Source organism: Triticum urartu, chromosome 2, assembly GCF_003073215.2.
Source record: "Triticum urartu cultivar G1812 chromosome 2, Tu2.1, whole genome shotgun sequence".
NCBI classification, from domain to species: Eukaryota; Viridiplantae; Streptophyta; class Magnoliopsida; order Poales; family Poaceae; genus Triticum; species Triticum urartu.
Window position 1 is genome coordinate 250,142,659 of NC_053023.1, and position 24,056 is coordinate 250,166,714.

Sequence of the window (24,056 nt, forward strand, 5' to 3'; positions counted from 1 at the left end):
AGGGATGACAAGCCTACATCATCAACAACTCCAACTCCTTCACCGGCAAAAGAGATATATTCACATGGGTATGGGCACTCCCCTTGGCAACTGCCAAACTTGGGGGAGGTGCCCCGGTATCGGATCACCATCACCTTCATCTTTACTATTTTTCTTAGTTCGATACTTTTGATAATATTATGATCTAGTAGAATAAAAGTTTTTAGTATGATCTAGTTTTGAGTTTTGCTTTATGATCCCTCTATGTAATCGAGTCCGTGAGCTATATAATAAAGATTAGTGTTGAGTCAAGGGCTTGTTGATTTTGCTATGATCTTGAGGGAATAAAATAAAAGAGAAGAAATAAAAAGAATAAAAGAGATCATATGGATCTTATGGAGAGTAATGAGCTCACATATAAAGAGTATGATGAATAAAATTTGTTAAGAGTTGACAAACATAGTTTTGTTCATCGTTGCAATTAATAGGAAGTAATAAAGAAAGAGAGGTCTTCACATATAAATACACTATCTTGGACATCTTTTATGATTGTGAGCACTTATTAAAATATGATATGCTAAAGAGTTGACGTTGGACAAGGAAGACAACGTAATGGGTTATGTTTACTTACATCTAAGATAAATTCTATTGCCATGGATCATCCAACATGGTTGAGCTTGCCTTTCCCCCTCATGCTAGCTAAACTCTTTGCACCAAGTAGACATACTGCTTGTGCTTCCAAATACCCTTAAACCTAGTTTTGCCATGAGAGTCCACCATATCTACCTATGGATTGAGTAAGATCCTTCAAGTAAGTTATCATCGGTGCAAGCAATAAAAATTTCTCTCTAAATATGTATGACTTATTAGTGTGGGAGAAAATAAGCTTTATATGATCTTGTGATGTGGAAGAAATAAAAGCGACGGACTACATAATAAAGGTCCATATCACAAGTGGCAATATAAAGTGACGTTCTTTCGCATTAAGATTTTGTGCATCCAACCATAAAAGTGCATGACAACCTCTCCTTCCCTCTGCGAAGGGCCTATCTTTTACTTTTATCTCCCACCTTACATAAGAGTCATGGTGATCTTCACCTTTCCTTTTTACATTTTATCTTTTGGCAAGCACAATATGTTGGAAAGATCCTGGTATATATGGCTAATTGGATGTGAGTTTTCATGAACTATTATTGTTGACATTACCCTCAAGGTAAAACGTTGGGAGGCAAAACTATAAGCCCCTATCTTTCTCTGTGTCCGAATAAGACTTCATACCCATAAATATTGCGTGAGTGTTAGCAATTGTGAAAGATTAAAAGATGGTTGAGTATGTGGACTTGCTGAAAAGCTCTTATATTGACTCTTTCCTGTGTTATGATAAATTGCAATTTCTTCAATGACTGAGATTATAGTTTGTTAGTTTTCAATGAAGTTCATGATTCATACTTGAAATTGTGGTTGAATTGTTACTCTAGCATAAGAGATCATATGATAATAATTATATAAGTTGTTGTTCTAAGAATGATCATGATGCCCTCATGTCCGTATTTTATTTTTATCGACACCTCTATCTCTAAACATGTGGACATATTTTTCGATTTCGGCTTTCGCTTGAGGACAAGCGAGGTCTAAGCTTGGGGGAGTTGATACGTCCATTTTGCATCATGCTTTTATATCGATATTTATTGCATTATGGGCTGTTATTACATATAATTTCACAATATTTATGCCTATTCTCTCTTATTTTACAAGGTTTACATAAAGAGGGAGAATGCCGGCAGCTGGGATTCTGGGCTGGAGAAGGAGCAAATATTAGAGACCTATTCTGCACAGCTCCAAAAGTCCTAAAACTTCATGGAAGTTATTTTCAGAATATATAAAAATACTGAGTGTAAGAAGTACCAGAGGGGGCCACTCACCAGCCACAAGGGTGGGGGGCGCCCCCCCTACCTCGTGGAACCCTTGGTGGCCCTCCGATGCCCATCTTCTGCTATATGGATTCTTTCGTTGAGGAAAAAAACATAAGCAAGCTTTCGCGACGAGACTCCGCTGCCACGAGGCAGAACCAATCTAGGGCTCCGATGGAGCTGTTCTGCCAGGGAAACTTCCCTCCGGGAGGGGGAAATCATCACCATCGTCATCACCAACGCTCCTCTCATCGGGAGGGGGCCAATCTCCATCAACATCTTCACCAACACCATCTCCTCTCAAACCCTAGTTCATCTCTTGTATCCAATTCTTGTCTCTAAGTCTGGGATTGGTACCTGTAGGTTGCTAGTAGTGTTGATTACTCCTTGTAGTTGATGCTAGTTGGTTTATTTGGTGGAAGATCATATGTTCAGATCCTATATGCATATTAATACCCCTCTGATTATGAACATGAATATGCTTTGTGAGTAGTTACATTTGTTCCTGAGGACATGTAAGAAGTCTTGCTATTAGTAGTCATGTGAATTTGGTATTCATTCGATATTTTGATGAGATGTATGTTGTCTCTCTTCTAGTGGTGTTATGTGAACGTCGACTACATGACACCTCACCATTATTTGGGCCTAGAGGAAGGCATTGGGAAGTAATAAGTAGATGATGGGTTGCTAGAGTGATAGAAGCTTAAACCCTAGTTTATGCGCTACTTCGTAAGGGATCAATTTGGATCCAAATGTTTAATGCTATGGTTAGATTTTATCTTAATACTTTTCTCGTAGTTGCAGATGCTTGTGAGGGGGTTAATCATAAGTAGGAGGTTTATTCAAGTAAGAACCACACCTAAGCACCAATCCACCCACATATCAAATTATCAAAGTAGCGAACACGAAGCAAACAAACATGATGAGAGTGACTCGATGAAGTTCCTGTGTACCCTCAAGAACGCTTTGATTATGATAAGAGACCGTTTTGGCCTATCCTTTGCCACAAAAGGGTTGAGCTACCTTGCTGCACTTTATTTACCATTACCGTTACTTCCTCGTTACAAATTATCTTGCTATCAAACTACCTATTACCGACAATTACAGTGCTTGCAGGAAATACCTTGCTGAAAACCACTTGTCATTTCCTTCTGCTCCTCGTTGGGTTTGACACTCTTACTTATCGAAAGGACTACGATTGATGCCCTACACTTGTGGGTCATGAAGACTCTTTTCTGGCACCACTGCCGGGGAGTAAAGCGCTCTTGGTAAGTGGAAATTAGTAAGGAAAATTTATTACTATGCGCTGAAATTTATTGTCACTTTCTATGATGGAAAACCATCCTTTGAGGGGTTTGTTCGGGGTATCTTCACCTCAATGGGAACCACAATTAGTTGCCCCTCAACCTACTGCGCCTATTGAAAATATTGTTTATGAAATTCCTTTGGTTATGATAAAACAACTGCTAGCTAATCCTTATACAGGATATGGAACTGAACATCCTAATATGCACTTGATATATGTGGATGAAATTTGTGGATTATTTAAGCTTGTAGGTTTACCATGAGATGAAGATAAGTATAAGGTTTTCCCTTTATCTTTTAAGGAAAAAGCATTGACATGGTATAGGCTATGTGTTGATAGTGGATCTTGGAATTGGATTCGACTGAAATTGGAATTTCACCAAAAAATTTATCCTATGCATCTATTTCATCGCAATTGGAATTATATATATAATTTTTGGCCTCGTGAAGGAGAAAGTATCGCTCTAGCTTGGGGGAGGATTAAGTAAATGTTATATTCATTCCCCAATCATGAGCTCTTAAGAGAAATTATTATTCAGAATTTTTATGCTCGGCTTTCTCATGATGATCGATCCATGCTCGATACTTCTTGTGTTGGTTCTTTTATAAAGAAGACTATTGAATTCATGTGGGATCTTTTAGAAAGAATAAAACGCAACTATGAAGATTGGGAACTTGCTGAAGGTAAAGAGTCAAGTATTAAGCTTAAGTTTGATTGTGTTGATCTTTTATGAATAGCGATGGCTTTCACAAGTTTAGCACTAAATATGGACTTGACTTTGAGATAGTAGGCTCCTTTTGTGAATCATTTTATACTCATGTTGATCTCCCTAAGGAGAAGTGATTTAAATATCATCCACCTATTAAAGAATAAATTAAAGAACTAACAATAGCTAAAGATGAAACTATCATTTACAATGTTGATCCAGTTGTGCCTACTGCTTATATTGAAAAAACACCTTTCCGTTTTAGGATAAAGGAACACGCTAAGGTTTCAACTGTGGTTCGCAAAAGTAATATCAAAGCATCTAGACCTACAGAACAAATCAAAGTAGAACCTAGTGTTGCTATGGTTAAAGATCTCCTGGTAGAAAATATTGATGGGCATGTTATTTACTTCTATGATGAAGCTACTAGAATTGCTAAACCCGATGAAAAAGATAAACATAGACATGTTGTTGGCATGCCTGTTGTCTCAGTTAAAATAAGAGATCATTGTTATCATGGTTTATGTTACTTGGGTGCTAGTGTGAGTGCTATTCCTTTTACTTTATATCAAGAAATCATGAATGACATATCACCCGCTGAAATAGAAGACATAGTTGTTACTATTAAACGTGCTAATAGAGACACTATCGCACCACTTGGGATTGTTAGAGATGTTGAAGTCTTGTGTGGGAAAGTAAAATATCATACTGATTTTCTAGTTCTTGGTTCCCCACAAGATGATTTCTGTCCCATTATTTTTGGTAGACCTTTCTTGAACACCGCTAATGCTAAAATAGATTGTGAGGAAGAAACTGTCGGTGTTAGTTCCGTTGATGAGTCCCATGAGTTTAATTTCTCCAATTTTAGTAGACAACCTCATAAGAAAGAATTACCTAATAAGGATGAAATAATTGGTCTTGCTACTATTGTCATGCCTCCTACTGATCCACTAGAAGAATATTTGCTGGACCATGAAAATGATATGCATGTGCATGAAATAAATGAAATAGATAAAAATTTCTTTGAACAACGACCTCTGCTCAAACACAATTTCCCTATTAAAACTCTAGGAGGTCCTCCTCCACCTAAGGGTGATCCTGTGTTTGAATTAAAACAATTGCCAGACACTTTCAAATATGCTTATCTTGATGAGAAAAGGATATATCATGTTATTATTAGTGCTAACCTTTCATAACATGAAGAAGAAAGATTATTGAAAATTCTGAAGAAGCACTAAGAGCTACTATTGGGTATACTCTTGATGATCTTAAGGGCATTAGTCCCACTCTCTGTCAGCGCAAGATTAATATGGAACCTGATGCTAAACCCGTTGTTGATCACCAACGACGTTTCAATCCTAAGATGAAAGAAGTGGTAAGAACTGAAATATTAAAGCTTGTTGAAGTAGGTATAATCTATCCCATAGTTGATAGTAGATGGATAAGTCCCGTTCATTGTGTCCCTAAGAAGGGAGGTATTATTATTGTTCCCAATGATAAAAATGAACTTATTCCACAAAGAATTGCCACTGGTTATAGAATGGTAATTGATTTTAGAAAATTGAGTAAAGCAACTAGAAAAGATCATTACCCTTTGCCTTTTATTGATCAAATGTTGGAAATATTATCTAAGCACACACAATTTTGTTTCCTTGATATATGTTTTTCTCAAATAGCTATTTCACAACCTGATCAAGAGAAAAACACCTTTACTTGCCCTTTTGGAACTTATGCTTATAGACGTATGCCTTTTGGCTTATGCAATGCACCTGCTACATTGCAAAGATGTATGACTCCTATATTCTCTGATTTTTGTGAAAATATTGTTGAGGTTTTCATGGATGAATTTTCTGCTTACGGAACTTCTTTTGATTATTTCTTAAGCAACCTTGATCGAGTTTTGGAGAGATGTGAGCAAACTAATCTTGTCTTGAATTGGGAGAAGTTCCACTTTATGGTTAACGAAGCTATTGTCTTGGGGCATAAAAATCTCTGAACGAGGTATTGAGGTATGTCGGTGCAACAAACCCCGGGTCTGTTTCCCAGACCGCACACAGGCCTAAGATCAAGATTACAACGTCCAAGACCAGACCAAGTACAATAGATCAGCTCTTTGAAGAAGCAGAGTGCGGATCAAGAAGACCAAGTCAAGCCAAAGAAGCAAGATACCACTAAGGGAAAACCTCCCTTGCCGGGAGGCGAGCCTGGTGAGGTCGGGTTTACACCGGAAGCAAGCCTCAAGACCGTCCCGGCAGGCCCGCCGGGGCTTACAGAGGCAAACTACCCCACTAAGGCTCCGCCGCACCACCTCATAGCAACAAAAATCATCGATCAGTGCGGTGTCAAGCCCCCAAGTGCTAAGTGGATGTTTCTTACCACATGGCAGCCACTTTCGATGGAAATCACCTCCAAATGACACCCGTCCAGCGACGTGTCATGCAGAAAGGAGAGAAGGTGGCCGAACAGCCCGGTAAGGCTTGCCGGGAAGGCCTTGATGTGACACCAAGTGGCGCATTTAATGCGCTCTGCCCTGTCTGCTGAGTTAGGTATGATAGCATTGTTTGCTATCCAATCAGTACACAATGACTAATTTTCCACCGTGGTGACCCCTTGATCTATAAAAGGAGGCCCATGGCAACAATGGAAAGGATTCAGACCCTTTTACACTCATACGCGCGTAGCTGCCCTCGCCCCGAGGCAACCCTGCCGGGCCAGAGCGCTGCATTTCCACCACAATCCACCATCAATCCACCAAAGCAGGAGTAGGGTTTATGCCTCGAAGCAGCCCGAACCTGGATAAAATCGCCCGTGTGATCTCTGTCGTTTTGTGCGACGCTCTCTGCTCTTTGTGCAATGTGCTCATCCCCCTATCAAACCACAAGTGGCTCATGGCCCCATAGGTGGCTGTGGTTTCCCACGACATCTTTGGCACGCCAGGTAGGTGGGTAGTGCTTGTGCGAACCCGAGAAGCATATGTAGTGCGTCATCTTCATCATCGTTCTCTTCTTCAACGGCTCCATCATCCATGGCACCCAAGAAGAAACTCGGTGCCGCCTCCAAGCCATCATCCTCGAAGGCCCCACCGCGCGCGACCACCGACCCCGTGGGTGCTACGGGGATGCTTGGGGATGTGGACGCTGTGGGGGATGCGGTCGATGCAGGCGGCAGCGTCACTAATACATCTCCAACGTATCTATAATTTTTGATTGCTCCATGCTATATTATCTTCTGTTTTGGATGTTTATGGGCTATATTATACACTTTTATATTATTTTTGGGACTAACCTATTAACCCAGAGCCCAGTTCTAGTTTCTGTTTTTTTTGCCTATTTTAGGGTTCCGAAGAAAAGGAAAATCAAATGGAGTCCAATTGACCTGAAACTTCATGGAACTCATTTTTGGAAGGAAAGCAACCCAGGAGACTTGGAGTCTACGTCAAGGAAGCTTCAAGGAGGCCACAAGGTAGGGGGGCGTGCCCACCCCCCTAGGGCGTGCCCTCCACCCTAGCGGGCCCCTTGTGGCCCCCCTGACGTACTTCTTCCGCCTATATATCTCCATATACCCTAAAACTACCAGAGAACACAATATATCGGGAGTTCCGCCACCAGAAGCCTCCGTAACCACCGAAAGCCAATCTAGACCCGTTCCGGCACCCTGTCGGAGGGGGCAACCCCTCTCCGGTGGCCATCTTCATCATCCCGGTGCTCTCCATGACGAGGAGGGAGTAGTTCTCCCTCGGGGCTGAGGGTATGTACCAGTAGCTATGTGTTTGATCTCTCTCTCTCTCTCGTGTTCTTGAGGTGGTACGATCTTGATGTATCGCGAGCTTTGCTATTATAGTTGGATCTTATGTTTCTTCTCCCCCTCTACTCTCTTGTAATGGATTGAGTTTTCCCTTTGAAGTTATCTTATCGGATTGAGTCTTTAAAGATTTGAGAACACTTGATGTATGTCTTGCCGTGCGTATCTATGGTGACAATGGGATACCACGCGACTCACTTGATGTATGTTTTGGTGATCAACTTGCGGGTTCCGCCCATGAACCTATGCATAGGGGTTGGCACACGTTTTCGTCGTGATTCTCCGGTAGAAACATTGGGGCGCTCTTTGAGGTTCTATGTGTTGGTTGAATAGATGAATCTGAGATTGTGTGATGCATATCGTATAATCATACCCACGGATACTTGAGGTGACATTGGAGTATCTAGGTGACATTAGGGTTTTGGTTGATTTGTGTCTTAAGGTGTTATACTAGTATGAACTCTAGGGCTGTTTGTGACACTTATAGGAATAGCCCAACGGATTGATTGGAAAGAATAACTTTGAGGTGGTTTCGTACCCTACCATAATCTCTTTGTTTGTTCTCCGCTATTAGTGACTTTGGAGTGACTCTTTGTTGCATGTTGAGGGATAGTTATGTGATCCAATTATGCTATTATTGTTGAGGGAACTTGTACTAGCGAAAGTATGAACCCCAGGCCTTGTTTCAACGCATTGCAATACCGTTTACGCTCACTTTTATCATTAGTTACCTTGCTGTTTTTATAATTTCAAATTACAAATAACTTTATCTACTATCCATATACCACTTGTATCACCCTCTCTTCGCCGAACTAGTGCACCTATACAATTTACCATTGTATTGGGTGTGTTGGGGACACAAGAGACTCTTTGTTATTTCGTTGCAGGGTTGCTTGAGAGAGACCATCTTCATCCTATGCCTCCTACAGATTGATAAACCTTAGGTCATCCACTTGAGGGGAATTTTCTACAGTCCTACAAACCTCTGCACTTGGAGGCCCAACAACGTCTACAAGAATAAGGTTGTGTAGTAGACATCAAGCTCTTTTCTGGCGCCGTTGCCGGGGAGGTGAGTGCTTAAAGGTATATCTTTAGATCTTGCAATCGAGTCTTTTAGTTTCTTGTTTTATCAGTAGTTTAGTTTATAAAAGAAAACTATATAAAAAATTGGAATTGAGTTTGTCTCATACGCTTCACCTTTTTAATATCTTTCGTAAGTATGATGGAAATGATAATTGTGCTCAAGTGCTAGAAGAAGAAATCTATAAAATGTTTGGCACTAAATCTTTGAATGATGAGCATGATTGCAATGTTATTAGTACGAATAATTTGAATATCCATGATACTAATGATGATTGCACTAGTTATGATGTCTCCTATAAACATGTCAATTTTTGTGGAGTACATTGGGTGTGTACGAACACTCCAAATAGGGAAGATAGATATTGCAAGAGGCATAAGTACTTAGAAACTAAATTGTTGCAAGAAAGGCTAGATGAATGTGCTGAAAATTTAAATTATATTGGCCATACTTGTAAGCTTTGCAATGAACATGATCATTTCAATACCCAATGCAAATTGTTTCATGATCGTATCGTGTCCAAATATTGTGATGACTTGATTTCCCTTGCAAATCATAATGAAGTTAGTTTGCTTATGAGTTACTAAGAAATGAAACGTATAACTAATTATCTTCCAGAATTTGCCCGTTATAAACTTCTTGGATCTGATCTAGAGGAAATTTATATGTATTGTGAGGTGAATTGTATTGAAAACCCTTATATTGCCAATTACATAAAGAAAACAAAACAAATAGAAGATGAAGAGAATACTAATGAAAGGGAAGAGGCTTCCCAATACCCTCCTATTATTTCTTATGATGAATCAGGTAACGAGGAGGAGCCTCCTATTCAACCAATCTCATTAATAAGGAGCTCCAAAAAGAGGATTGAACCCACACATGATGTGATGAAGAAGGAGAAAAGAAAAAGGAAGAGAGGTAAGAAGATATCTCTCCCAAATGATGATGCTCCTATTACTACTGTGCCTCATGAAAATATAATTGTGGAAGATAATGATACTTCTTATGATCTTGAAAATCTTTTTGGCACTTGCTTGGAAGAATATGATAATTGCTATACTATTTGTGCTATCCATACTATTAATGATGAGAGTGATTATGCTTATGATATGAAGAGGCCCAAGCTTGGGGATGCTATGTTTGATGAAGATGATGTTTTTGAGAATATATTTTCTGCAATTAATGTTTGTCCCAAGCTTGGGGATGCTACGTTTAATGAAGATGATATTTTTAGTCTCCCAAGTTTTGATATGCAAATTTATAATGATGATAACATGCCTCCTACCAATGATGATTATTGTGATGATACTTATGCTATAAAAAGTAGTGATTATATTTATAAAACTTGTCATGATTATGATTACCCCTTCTCTGAACATTACTCTTTCAATCTGGAAACAATTTATAGTATTCGAGTATCTTATGATGCTCCCACTATTCCGAATGAAAAGAATTTTGCTTATATGGAAAGTAGTAAATTTTCTATGCTTGTAGATCATGAAAAGAATGCTTTAGGTGCTGGTTATATTGTTGAATTCATTCATGATGCTACTTAAAATTATTATGAGGGAGGAATATATGCTTGTAAGAATTGCAATAATACCAAGTTTCCTCTCTATGTGCTTAAAGTTTTGAAGTTATGCTTGTTTTACCTTCCTATGCAAGTTGATTCTTGTTCCCACAAGTTGTTTGCTCGCAAAATCCCTATGCATAGGAAGTATGTTAGACTTAAATGTGCTAGTCATATTCTTCATGATGCTCTCTTTATGTTTCAATTCTTACCTTTGTGAGCATCATTGAAATCATCATGCCTAGCTAGGGGCGTTAAACGATAGCGCTTGTTGGGAGGCAACCCAACTTTATTTTTGTTCCTTGCTTTTTACTCCTGTTTAGCAATAAATAATTTATCTAGCCTCTGTTATGATTGAGTTTTTATGTTTTAATTAGTGTTTGTGCCAAGTAGAACCATTGGGAAGACTTGGGGGAAGTCTTGTTGATCATGCTGTAAAAAAACTGAAACTTTAGCGCTCACAAGAACTGCTGCCAGTTTTATTTGGAGAGTGCTATTTAGTTAATTACTTTTGCAGATGATTAATAGATAAATTCATCAGGTCCAGCAATTTATTTGAGAATTTTATGAGTTCCAGAAGTTTGCGTTAGTTACAGATTACTACAGACTGTTCTGTTTTTGACAGATTCTGTTTTTCGTGTGTTGTTTACTTATTTTGATGAATCTTTGGCTAGTAAAAGAGTTTATAAACCATAGATAAGTTGGAATACAGTAGGTTTAAAACCAATATAAATAAATAATGAGTTCATTACAGTACCTTGAAGTGGTGATTTACTTTCTTATAATAACGGAGCTTACGAGTTTTCTGTTAAGTTTTGTGTTGTGAAGTTTTCAAGTTTTGGGTAAGGATTCGATGGATTATGGAATAAGGAGTGGAAAGAGCCTAAGCTTGGGGATTCCCAAGGCATCCCAAGATAATATTTCAAGAAGTCTGAAGTGTCTAAGCTTGGGGATGCCCCGGTTGGCATCCCACCTTTCTTCTTCAACAACTATCGGTTAGTATCGGTTGATCCTATGTTTTTGCTTCTTCACATGATGTTTGCTATTCTTAGATGTCATTTTATTTTGCTTTGCTTGATGTTTTAATAAATTATCAAGATCTGAAAATATTAAATGAGAGAGAGTCTTCACATAGTTGCATAATTATTCGACTACTCATTGAACTTCACTTATATCTTTCGGAGTAGTTTGTCATTTGCTCTTGTGCTTCACTTATATCTTTTAAAGCATGGTGGTATTTTTATTTTGAAGAAATAGATGAACTCTCATGCCTCACTTAGATTATTTTGAGTGTCTTAAATAGCATGGTAATTTGCTTAAAATCCTAATATGCTAGGTATTCAAGATTGGTAAAAACTTTCATATAAGTGCATTGAATACTAAGAGAAGTTTGATGCTTGGTGATTGTTTTGAGATATGGAGGTAATAATATCAAAGTCGTGCTAGTTGAGTAGTTGTGAAATTTATAAATGCTTGTGTTGAAGTTTGCAAGTCCCGTAGCATGCACGTATGGTAAACATTATGTAACAAATTTGAAACATGAGGTGTTATTTGATTGTCCTCCTTATGAGTGGCGGTCGGGGACGAGCGATGGTCTTTTCCTACCAATCTATCCCCCTAGGAGCATGCACGTAGTGCCGCGGTTTTTGATGGCTTGTAGATTTTTGCAATAAGTATGTGAGTTCTTTTTGACTAATGTTGAGTCCATGGATCATACGCACTCTCACCCTTCCATCCTTGCTAGCCTCTTCGGTACCGTGCATTGCCCTTTATCACATTGAGAGTTGGTGCAAACTTCGCCGGTGCATCCAAACCCCGTGATATGATACGCTCTATCACACATAAACCTCCTTATATCTTCCTCAAAACAGCCACCATACCTACCTATTATGGCATTTCCATAGCCATTCCAAGATATATTGCCATGCAACTTTCCACCGTTCCGTTTATCATGACACATTCATCATTGTCATATTGCTTTGCATGATCATGTAGTTGACATCATATTTGTGGCAAAGACACCGTTCATAATTCATACATGTCACTCTTGATTCACTGCATATCCCGGTACACCGCCGGAGGCATTCACATAGAGTCATATCTTGTTCTAAGTATCAAGTTGTAATTCTTGAGTTGTAAGTAAATAAAAGTGTGATGATCATCATTTTCTAGAGCATTGTCCCAAGTGAGGAATAAAAAAGGGAGAAAGGCCATAAAAAAAGAGAAGGCCCAAAAAAAGAGAAAAGAGAAAGGCCATAAAAAAAGGAAAGGCCAAATAAAAAAATGAGAAAAAAGAGAGAAGGGACAATGCTACTATCCTTTTACCACACTTGTGCTTCAAAGTAGCACCATAATCTTCATGATAGAGAGTCTCTTGTTTTGTCACTTTCATATACTAGTGGGAAGTTTTCATTATAGAACTTGGCTTGTATACTCCAACAATGGGCCTCCTCAAGTGCCCTAGGTCTTCGTGAGCAAGCAAGTTGGATGCACACCCACTTAGTTTCTTTTGTTGAGCTTTCATACATTTATAGCTCTAGTGCATCCGTTGCATGGCAATCTCTACTCCTTGCATTAAAATCAATCGATGGGCATCTCCATAGCTCATTGATTAGCCTCATTGATGTGAGACTTTCTTCTTTTTGTCTTCTCCACATAACCCCCATCATCATATTCTATTCCACCCACAGTGCTATATCCATGGCTCACGCTCATGTATTGCATGAAGGTTTATGAGTTTGAGATTACTAAAGTATGAAACAATTGCTTGGCTTGCCATCGGGGTTGTGCATGATGAGAGCATTCTTGTGTGACGAAAATGGAGCATGACTAAACTATATGATTTTGTAGGGATGAACTTTCTTTGGCCATGTTATTTCGAGAGGATATAATTGCTTTGTTAGTATGCTTGAAGTATTATTATTTTTATGTCAATATGAACTTTTATCTTGAATCTTTCGGATCTGAATATTCATGCCACAATTAAGAAGAATTTCATTGAAATTATGCCAAGTAGCACTCCGCATCAAAAATTCTGTTTTTATCATTTACCTACTCGAGGACGAGCAGGAATTAAGCTTGGGGATGATGATACGTCTCCAACATATCTATAATTTTTGATTGATCCATGCTATATTATCTTCTATTTTGGATGTTTATGGGCTTTATTATACACTTTTATATTATTTTTGGGACTAACCTATTAACCCAGAGCCCAGTTCCAGTTTCTGTTTTTTTGCCTATTTTAGGGTTTCGAAGAAAAGGAAAATCAAACGGAGTCCAATTGACCTGAAACTTCACGGAACTCATTTTTGGAAGGAAAGCAATCCGGGAGACTTGGAGTCTACATCAAGGAAGCTTCGAGGAGGCCACGAGGTAGGGGGGGCGCCTACCCCCCTAGGGCGCGCCCTCCACCCTCGTGGGCCCCTCGTGGCCCCCTAACATACTTCTTCCGCCTATATATCTCCATATACCCTAAAACTACCAGAGAACACAATATATCGGGAGTTCCGCCACCAGAAGCCTTCGTAACCACCGAAAGCCAATCTAGACCCGTTCCGGCACCCTGTCGGAGGGGGCAACCCCTCTCCGGTGGCCATCTTCATCATCCCGGTGCTCTCCATGACGAGGAGGGAGTAGTTCTCCCTCGGGGCTGAGTGTATGTACCAGTAGCTATGTGTTTGATCTCTCTCTCTCGTGTTCTTGAGGTGGTATGATCTTGATGTATCGCGAACTTTGCTATTATAGTTGGATCTTATGTTTCTTCTCCCCCTCTACTCTCTTGTAATGGATTGAGTTTTCCCTTTGAAGTTATCTTATCAGATTGAGTCTTTAAAGATTTGAGAACATTTGATGTATGTCTTGCCGTGCATATCTGTGGTGACAATGGGATACCACGTGACTCACTTGATGTATGTTTTGGTGATCAACTTGCGGGTTCCGCCCATGAACCTATTCATAGGGGTTGGCACACGTTTTCGTCGTGATTCTCTGGTAGAAACTTTAGGGTGCTCTTTGAGGTTCTATGTGTTGGTTGAATAGATGAATCTGAGATTGTGTGATGCATATCGTATAATCATACCTATGGATATTTGAGGTGACATTGGAGTATCTAGGTGACATTAGGGTTTTGGTTGATTTGTGTCTTAAGGTGTTATTCTAGTACGAACTCTAGGGCTGTTTGTGACACTTATGGGAATAGCCCAACGGATTGATTGGAAAGAATAACTTTGAGGTGGTTTCGTATCCTACCATAATCTCCTCGTTTGTTCTCCGCTATTAGTGACTTTGGAGTGACTCTTTGTTGCATGTTGAGGGATAGTTATGTGATCCAATTATGCTATTATTGTTGAGGGAACTTGCACTTGCGAAAGTATGAACCCTAGGCCTTGTTTCAACGCATTGCAATACCATTTACGCTCACTTTTATCATTAGTTACCTTGTTTTTTTTATAATTTCAGATTACAAATACCTTTATCTACTATCCATATACCACTTGTATTACCCTCTCTTCGCCGAACTCGTGCACCTATACAATTTACCATTGTATTGGGTGTGTTGGGGACACAAGAGACTCTTTGTTATTTGGTTGCAGGGTTGCTTGAGAGAGACCATCTTCATCCTACGCCTCCTACGGATTGATAAACCTTAGGTCATCACTTGAGGGAAATTTGCTACTGTCCTACAAACCTCTGCACTTGGAGGCCCAATAACATCTACAAGAAGAAGGTTGTGTAGTAGACATCAGTCACCACCTCCCTTGTGGCCGAAATAGGAGTAGGAGGTACCGGAGACGGACAACACCAACAGCATCCTAGCGGCCACGCTCAAGAAGGTATGGGTGGAGAGATCATTCTATCCGTGACTCTCCGCCTGGCCAAAGGGCATAGCCACAGTGGTGACACTCGCTCTGGGGCGAATCGCAATCCTCCAGACGCCCCCACCGTGGGCGCGACCGCATGGCATGTGCCACCCCCAGAGCAAGCTAACCCAGTCAATGCATCGAATGGAGCCGCTGGTCCACAAGCGCCTCCAGCTTGTCCCCACGCCATCTTGGCGACTGGCTCCCAACGATGAGAGCACAATGCGACCACTACTGTCACCATCAGGAGCTGGGCGACATTACGATCCTCATGGATATCCATGCCAAGCACCGCTTCGAAGGCCATGGCACGAGCCCAACTGTTGTTGATATTTCTGTCAGTAGCCCATCAGATGCATGAGTGGAGAGCCACCATTCAGAGCCTGATTGGTTTCGCTGAGGTGGGAGGATCACAGTGAGCTGGCCTGCCACGCCCCCCACACAACGACAATGGCTCACACTGCTGGCCGCGCGGAAGGGTACACCCCTATGGTGCAGTCACCTCCACTACAGCCAGTGCGGGAGCCGCATGACCAAGAACCTGACGACGTCTCAATGTCTTTGTCCGACCCTTGAGCACGTCCAAGCCAACGGCGAGTTCTGAAGGGAAGGCGCACGTGTCACCATCGAGCGACGCCGTGACACCCATCGCCTGTCTGACGGGCACGATGGCCCCAATGTCGACGAGCCCGCTCTCGCCGAAGGCGGGTACCTGCCTTTCATGACTGGGTGCCCTACCTTCACCCGTGAGTTGCGCCAAGTCCATTGGCCATCCGCTCGCACGTTGAAGCCAGAGATACCAAAGAAGGATGATGGGAGACTGAACCCGGCAGAGTTCTTGAGCATCTACACCATCGCTATTCAAGCTGCCGGAGGAAGAGATGAGAAGGTGTTCGCCAACTACTTCCCTTTAGGACTCAAACCAAATGTGAGGTCTTGGCTAATGCACCTGTGGGAGAACTCCATTTCGACCTGGGCTGACCTATGCCATGAGTTCGTTGGCGCCTTCATGGGCGGCCACCAAGAACCAAGGCGGCACAGTGACTTGCAACTCCTCCCGGAGAAGGAAGGAGAGACTCTGCGGAAGTAAATGCAGAAGTTCAGCCGAGTCCACAAGAATATTCTAGATATCCACCCGGCAGCTGTGATCTGCAATCCAGTCCAACGTGCGCAATCGACAGATCCATTCCAAGATGAACGTTCCATTGCCCAAGACTGTGAAGGAGCTTTATACTCTAGTGGATAAGTGTGCTCGAGTAGAGGAGGGGAGGAGGCTCCCCGAAGAAGAGGATGGCATCAACATCGACTCAGAGTATGATGAAGAGGCCACCAGTCAGAAGAACAAGAACAAGAAGCACAATAAAAGACTCAAGGATAAGGTAGTGATGACCGTTGAGGGATCGGGCACGCCTAGTACCGGTAAGAAGGCCAAGACTGACGTACTCGGCAAGGAAGTTGCCGCGTGCACCTATTGCTGGGAAGCCGAAGCTACCGAGAAGGCTGGAAAAGATGATGGGTCATATTGCAAGATCCATTGGCCCAAGGGCCACAATCTCCAGGAGTGTCATCAGGTTGAGCAGCTCGTCAAGAAGCAGAGGGATGAATATGAGAAGCGTGATAAGGAAAAAGGTCAGCATGGCACTGGTGAGAAGGGATGAGGCGGCAGAGCAAGCCGCCCCGGCAAGACTCTTCGGAATCAAAAACCCACCAGAGGCCGTGAGAAGGAGAATTGCAATGATGAGAGTGATGGAGGCAATGAAGAGGAAACTAGCGAGTAGGAATTCTAGAAAGCCACTAACGCCGTGTGCATTAACAGGGGTGCATCTCTGCACTACTCTCACCGCCAACTTAAACAGTGGGTGCGTGAAGTCAATGCCATGGAGCCAGCAGCGGACTCTTGGAGGCCGCTCAAGTGGTTGCTCACGCCCATCATCTTCGACGAAGAGGACCACCCTGAACACATCACTGCGGTAGGGTGCTTGCCTTTGTTGGTCTCACCAACAATCCGCAACCTGAAAGTCACAAAGATGTTGGTTGACGCCGGGCCGGGTTGAATCTGATTTCTACAAAGGTCATCAAAAAACTTTAAATAGCAGAGAAGAGCTCAACGTCACTGGCACGTTTCAAGGAATCAACCCCGGCAGGAGTCGTCCTAAGGGGAAGATCACGCTGTCGGTGACATTCGAGGGAGAGTTGAATTACCAGACTAAGAAGGTCGTGTTTGATGTGGTCGACCTCCCCCTGCTGTACAATGGAATCCTTGGTCGCCCAGCTCTGGACAAATTCCTGGCGGCATCCCACAATGCCTACAACACCTTGAAGATTCCAGGGCAAATAGGCTTCATTTCCTTTCCATCAGACGAGAAAGATGCAATCATTTGCGTGGACATGATTTACAGGAAGCAGTCGTGGTAGAGGCCGCCGAAGCTACTATTCCCACCAAGGAAAGTAATGGAAAGAAGAAAGCTAACAGGGACGCTAGCAAGGAATCCAGGAAGCATACCTCTTCGGAGTGCGCTGCGCGTGTTGATGACTTTCCGAATAGTTCCGATAGCAAGAGATCCAAGGCCGCTGCGCCCGCTGTGAAAAGGTCCCGGTAGGGTTGGCTGGCTCTGATGGTACTTTCACTATTAGTGACACTCTAGATGACAAATAGGAAAGCACGCTTGTTGCCTTCCTGCGGGCGAATAGCGATGTGTTTGCCTGGCAACCATCTGATATCCCCGTATTTCCCAAGGAGGTAATCGAGCACCACCTTGCTGTCTGCCCACATGCCCGACCCATCAAGCAAAGGGTCCGAAAGCAAGCCTGAAGCAGCAATAGTTCATTGCCGAGGAGATCAAGAAACTTGAGGCAGCTAGTCTGGTCAGAGAAGTACTGCATCCAACATGGTTAGCAAATCCTGTGGTTGTGCGTAGGGCTAATGGGAAATGGAGGTTGTGCATAGATTTTACGGATTTGAACAAGGCATGCCCGAAGGACCCATTTCCCTTGCCGCGCATCGATCATATTGTGGATTCAACCTCCGGGTTTGACTTGCTCTCTTTTCTGTATGCATACTCTAGATACCATCGGATGCTTATGTCCAAGGAAGACGAAGAGAATACTGCATTCATCACCTCGTGTGGCACATACTGCTTTGTGCGGATGCCTTTCGGGTTGAAGAGCGCTGGATCCACTTTTGCAAGGGCAGTCCAGATTGGTTTTGAGTCACAGTTGCACAGAAACATTGAAGCTTACATGGATGATATTGTGGTCAAGACTAAGGACAGATTGACCCACATTCAAGATTTGGAAGAGATGTTTGCTAATCTGCACAAGATCAACTTGAAGTTGAACCCAGAGAAGTGTGTGTTTCGCATTCCTTCCGGCAAGCTACTTGGCTTATTTGTGTCCCACTAGGGGACAGAGGCAAAGTCCGACAAGATCATGTCTATCGAGAAGATTCAAGCACCCAAGACAAATAAGGACGTAAGGCGTTTGACTGGATGTGTTGCCGCGCTCGGCAGGTCAATTTCCAAGTCTACCAAGCGTGCCTTGCTATTCTTCAAAATCTTGAAGAAGGTAGGACCCGTGGAATGGACTCTAGGGGCTGACACTGTGATGCAATATTTGAAGGCCTACTTGTCCTATGTACCCACTTTGGTAGTTTAAATTTGTGTTATTTCAAATATGCTTCAAACACTGTTTTGGCTCTAGTTTGAGTTTTATCAAATACTTTTGATTGATTCTTTTTTCTACTATTTTGTTATTATTTATCTATCCAGCAGCATATAATGATTTATTTTTAATTTAATTTAAATGATGGTTTTAAGAAAAACAGTACTCTTTTAGTTCTAGATTTGTTGTAGTCTTTTCTTTATTGTTTTTAAATTATTTCTTATTTGTCACTTTTGAAAAATTTAGTATTGTTTATGTTATTTAACAGTAGAAAATTTTATTCCTATTTTAAAAATTTATTTTCGTTAGTTTGTATGAAAACTTGTATAGGTCATAGTTAGAGTTTTATAAAAGCTTTTTATTTGTTTGTTTTCACTAATAAAATTTTATGAAAAATATTTTTTGTTAAATTAGTTGTTTTAATTTTTAATTTTTGTATATTAATTAGTTTAGAGCTTTATTTTGTTGTTTAGTTTTATGTAGGACAAAGAAAACTATTTTTGTTGTTTTTAGTGAAGTCTTAGATTTTTCCTTAGTAGTTTTTCTCATAGTTGTCCTTTGGGTTCCTTGGATTTTATTTGGATTTTATTATTTGATTTCTTTGTTGTTGATCGATAGTAATGATTGCTAGACATTGCTTGCTAGAATGATTGCTTATGTGAATGTCATGTTTATTATTATAGATAATCTAGGAGTGACCAATAGTTTATCAAAGTTTCCGAGAGCGTTATTATCTTCATCAACTTACCAGCAAGTTCACTTTAACAATGTTATTCATACCCATGTTTTTATTGCATTTAGTGTCACCATTCATGATCCCTCCAGTAGTGTTATTGAATCTTGTAGTTGAATAGAATGCATGAGATAGGAACCCATCTCCCTATTAGCAAGCCCGGGACGTTGTTTAGTTTCAATGCTATGCTAAAATAGATGGGGTTGGTATGAGTGCTCGGGAGTGGTGTGAGTATGAAGAACTCTACGTCAATGACTAAAACTTCATGATGGCATCTGCAAGGACTACATCTTCAGGACCTCAAGACTTCAAGACTCGAGACAAGAATTCTATACACAGTACTAGGTGAAGAACGTATTTGATGGGCACTCTGGAGCAACCAGTGGATGGCCGGGATGCATGGAGAAGCGGCATGACATCTTGCGGAAAGCTTCACCCATACTCAAAGAGACGGAAGAATACTTCATGTTCAAAATCTTACCTGTGCAACCTCAAGTCACTATGGGCTCTGGCTTGGTTGACCTTAGTTGTGACTCTGGCTGGGACGGTGCTAGAAGATGTAGAACTACGGTAGGATTGGATGAGCACCGGACAGTGGTCAGGGGAACTCTTCGGAAGACCATGTTTCGGTCGTCTTGTTCTCAAACACCCTGAAGTGCGAGAATGTAAAAAGAGTGATCGAATCTTGCGGGTAATGTGTACAAACCTCTGTAGAGGGTTAAAACCTAATCGATTAGCCATGTCAACGATTACGGAAAATTGAGCCTTTGGTCCTAGATCTATCTCGGAACTCTCAACACCGGACTAATAACTTAATGTGGGCAACTTATGATGTTTTGGGTTATGAGACATCGGTTGTCGGAACCATGTCATGATAGAAAACTCTATAGTACAGACTCTTGATATTCCTTTGGTGTAGGAAAAATAAGACCAACTTTTATTCAAAACAAAATTCAGACACAGAGCCACGAAGCCAAAGCTTTCTCTTATTGACGTACGGTGTGATCTTGCCGGTTATCATGTGCTTTCTCTTATTGTGATCTTGCTGGTACATTCAATGTACTGACCTACACGGCTGCAACATCTCATGATGCAGATATTTCTTTGACGAGTAAGAGTAACAATACGGGGTTACATTTTACACTCAACCTGCCAATGGTGTTGATGGGACTCCACACCCGATTGACTGTTTTCGCTGAGATTTATGAGGTATATATCAGTTTTACGTTATTTATACATGTGATTGCACTTTGATATATACATTGACGTACGGTGTGTGCTAGCATACCGATCCAGGGATAGCACAGATACACAGAGACTTGACCATTTGAGGTCGGGTCGCTACATACAACATACTTCTAGGCCATTGCTGATGGCCAAAAACATAAGAACACCATCCCCTTGCTATGGGATGGTGCTACCCTCCTGCAACGCCCGACTGACATCCGCACGCATGTCGACGACTTTTGTAAAGCCCTCTTCTCGGCCTCCCCTAGGGGAGATTTAGCACTGTCACATGACTTCTGGCCAAAGCACATGCACGTCTCCTCAGCAAAGAGTGTGGTGCTTACATCTCTGTTCTCAGAGGAGGAGGTCTTAGTGGCCATAAAGGGCATGGAACAGATGTCCGCCCTGGCCCTGATGGCCTTCTAGTGATGTTTTTTCCAAACCTTCTGGAACGTGGTCAAGCCGGAGGTGATGGCCCTCTTCAAGGAGTTCTATGTGGGTTCCATTCACCTTGCCCGCTTGAACTATGGGATCATCACGCTCATCCCCAAGGTGCCTGGTGCCTTGGATATCCAATAGTTCGGCCCAATCATGATGATCAATGTGATCTTCCACATCCTTGTGAAGGGGTACGCCAATAGGGTGACCCCGCTAGCAGACTCCATCACCTACCCGACCAATCGGCCATCATCCGGGGCCGCTATATCCTGGATGGGGTCCTAGTCTTTCATGAAGTACTCCATGAGGTCCGCTCCAAACACCTCAAGGCGGTATTTATAAAGATTAACTCCCATAAGGCCTAAAAAACGGTTGGTTGGCCCTTCCTTAGGGAAGTGTTGCTCCGGAAAGGTTTCGACGATCGTTTGGTCACTTGTGTCATGCAGATGATGGCCCCTGGCGGACCACGGTTAACATCAACAGGGAGTTTGGACCCGACTTCCCCATCATATGTAGGGTTAGGCAAGGCGACCCATTCTCCCCCTTCTTGTTTAACATGGTGGTTGATGCCCTTGTGTCTATCCTCGATAAGGCCAAAGCAGTGTGTCACATCTGAGGTATAGTGTTGCACCTTGTAGGAGGGAATGGGGTTTCCCTCCTATAATAGGTGGATGACACCATCGTCATGCAAGAAGGCTTCGAGACCGATATCATGAACATCAAATTCCTCCTACTATGCTTCCAACAAATGCCGGGCCTCAAGATTAACTTCAACAAGAGCGAGGTCATGGTGTTGGGTTACTCACCCCCGAACACCAGAGCATCGCTGACCAGGTAAATTCTCAGCTGGGTTCCTTCCCCACGACCTACCTGGAGATACCCATTAGTGACTCTCAGCTATAGCGGAATTACGGCCAACCGTCAACAAGCTCCAACACCGTATCGAGCCTTGGCAGGGCAGGTGGTTGTCTAAGGAAGCACAGGCGGTCCTCATCAACTCGTCCTTGTCCAACCTCCTCCTGTTCATCACGAGCTTCTATAGCTGCCGGAGATGCTCCATCATGAGACCACCAAAGTGCAGGGGAGATTCCTTTGGGCCTGTGAGGGCGATAAGAAGAAGTATCATATGGTGCGCTGGCCCGACATTTGCAAACCTCGTAACCAGGGTGGGCTCAACATCATGTCATCCAAGCACATGAACATCACTTAGTTGACCCGCTGGTTATGCCAAATTGCAAACGGGGAGGGCGGCCTATGGCTCACCATCATTCGGAACAAATACCTCCATGGCCAGCCTCTAGCCTTTTGTCAGTGGTCAGGAGGTTCACAATTCTGGAAAACCGTCATATAGTTGCTACCGGTCCTTCACAATGGAATCTCCATCATGGTTGGGGTCGGCGCATCCACCCTATTCTGGTTTGACCGGTGGGCTGGGGACCTTCCCATTGGGGCTCGATTCCTAGACATGTTCTCCATTGTTGTGGAGCCTAGGATATCTGTTGAGGTGCATCTGATTGACTTAGGGCGCCTCGCATTCTGGAGGCATTTTGGGCCTCCGGATCTCATTGCCTAGCATGAGCTTCTTGAGTGCATCGCCCTGCACGAGCCAGATGGGGATCAGAATGGCGACCACATCTCTTGGCATCTAGAGCCGCCGGGTAGCTTCTCCACCAAATCCCTATACCAGGCCATCGCAGCCATGCCTGGACCTGAGCCTCTTGGGTTACTCTGGTCGATCCGACTACCACTTAAGATTCAGATCTTCATGTGGTAGTGGATCCGAGGCTCGGTCCCTTCTAGCGTGGGGGTCCTCAAGCGGAATGGCCCGGGTGATGGGATTTGTCCTTTGTGTGGAATGGATGAAGGCTCGAACCACATCTTCTTATCTTGCATCTTCCTCAATTCATGTGGTGTTGCCTCCATGTGGTGGGTGGCAGTTGGTGCCACAACAACTTCTCGGACATCTTCGCCGAGATCCAGGCCTCGCCACAGTCGGTCTGCCACATTAGGTGGCTGACCATTGGGGTCTTGGCCTGGATGTTTTAGAGGTCCACAATAAGATTGTGATCCAGCATGTGCCTCTTCGACGTGTTACCAATGCAGGGTTCAAAATGTGTAGCTATTTGCATCTTTGGCGGATGCTTAGCCACCCCCAGGACTGAGACGCCATCAACATCATCATTGCTGGTCTTCGGGCGATGGCTCTCCACTTGGCGCCTCCGCCTCCTCCTCCACCACCCGGGCCATATTAGCTTTCACCGTCTTCATCAGCACCGCTACCGTTTTTCCGCTTTTTTGGGCTTGTTGAGCTATGCCCTCAGCAAAACCTTTTAGTACTATGTGTCGTGCTACCTTGAGTGTGGTTGTGTGTGCGTGTGTCCGTGTGAACTCTTGTTGGACCTTGTGTCCTGGTAGTTTGCTTTTTATATGAATCGGGGTGAAAGCCTTTTTCGGTTAAAAGATCATGAAAAATGCTGCAGAGGGTTTAATTATGGCATTTATAGGCGAAAGAATCCGCGTAAGGCACTGCCAGGAGTCCTCATGCGGCCTTCCCATGCAGGTGGGGCCTCAGATCTTTTTCGCCTAGCTCTTCACCCGTTCAGCAGCCTTCGACCATAGAAGATCCCTTGATGACTTGCACCCATAGTGGATCTACTTCAGGATCGCTCGTGTCAGGCCGCACCGAAGCTCATGTGTAGCACCATAGATCCTCTATGCCAAGAAACCCTGTGGCATCTCCCAAACCAACTTGTACACACCTACAAAACGGAGTTACCCAGCCA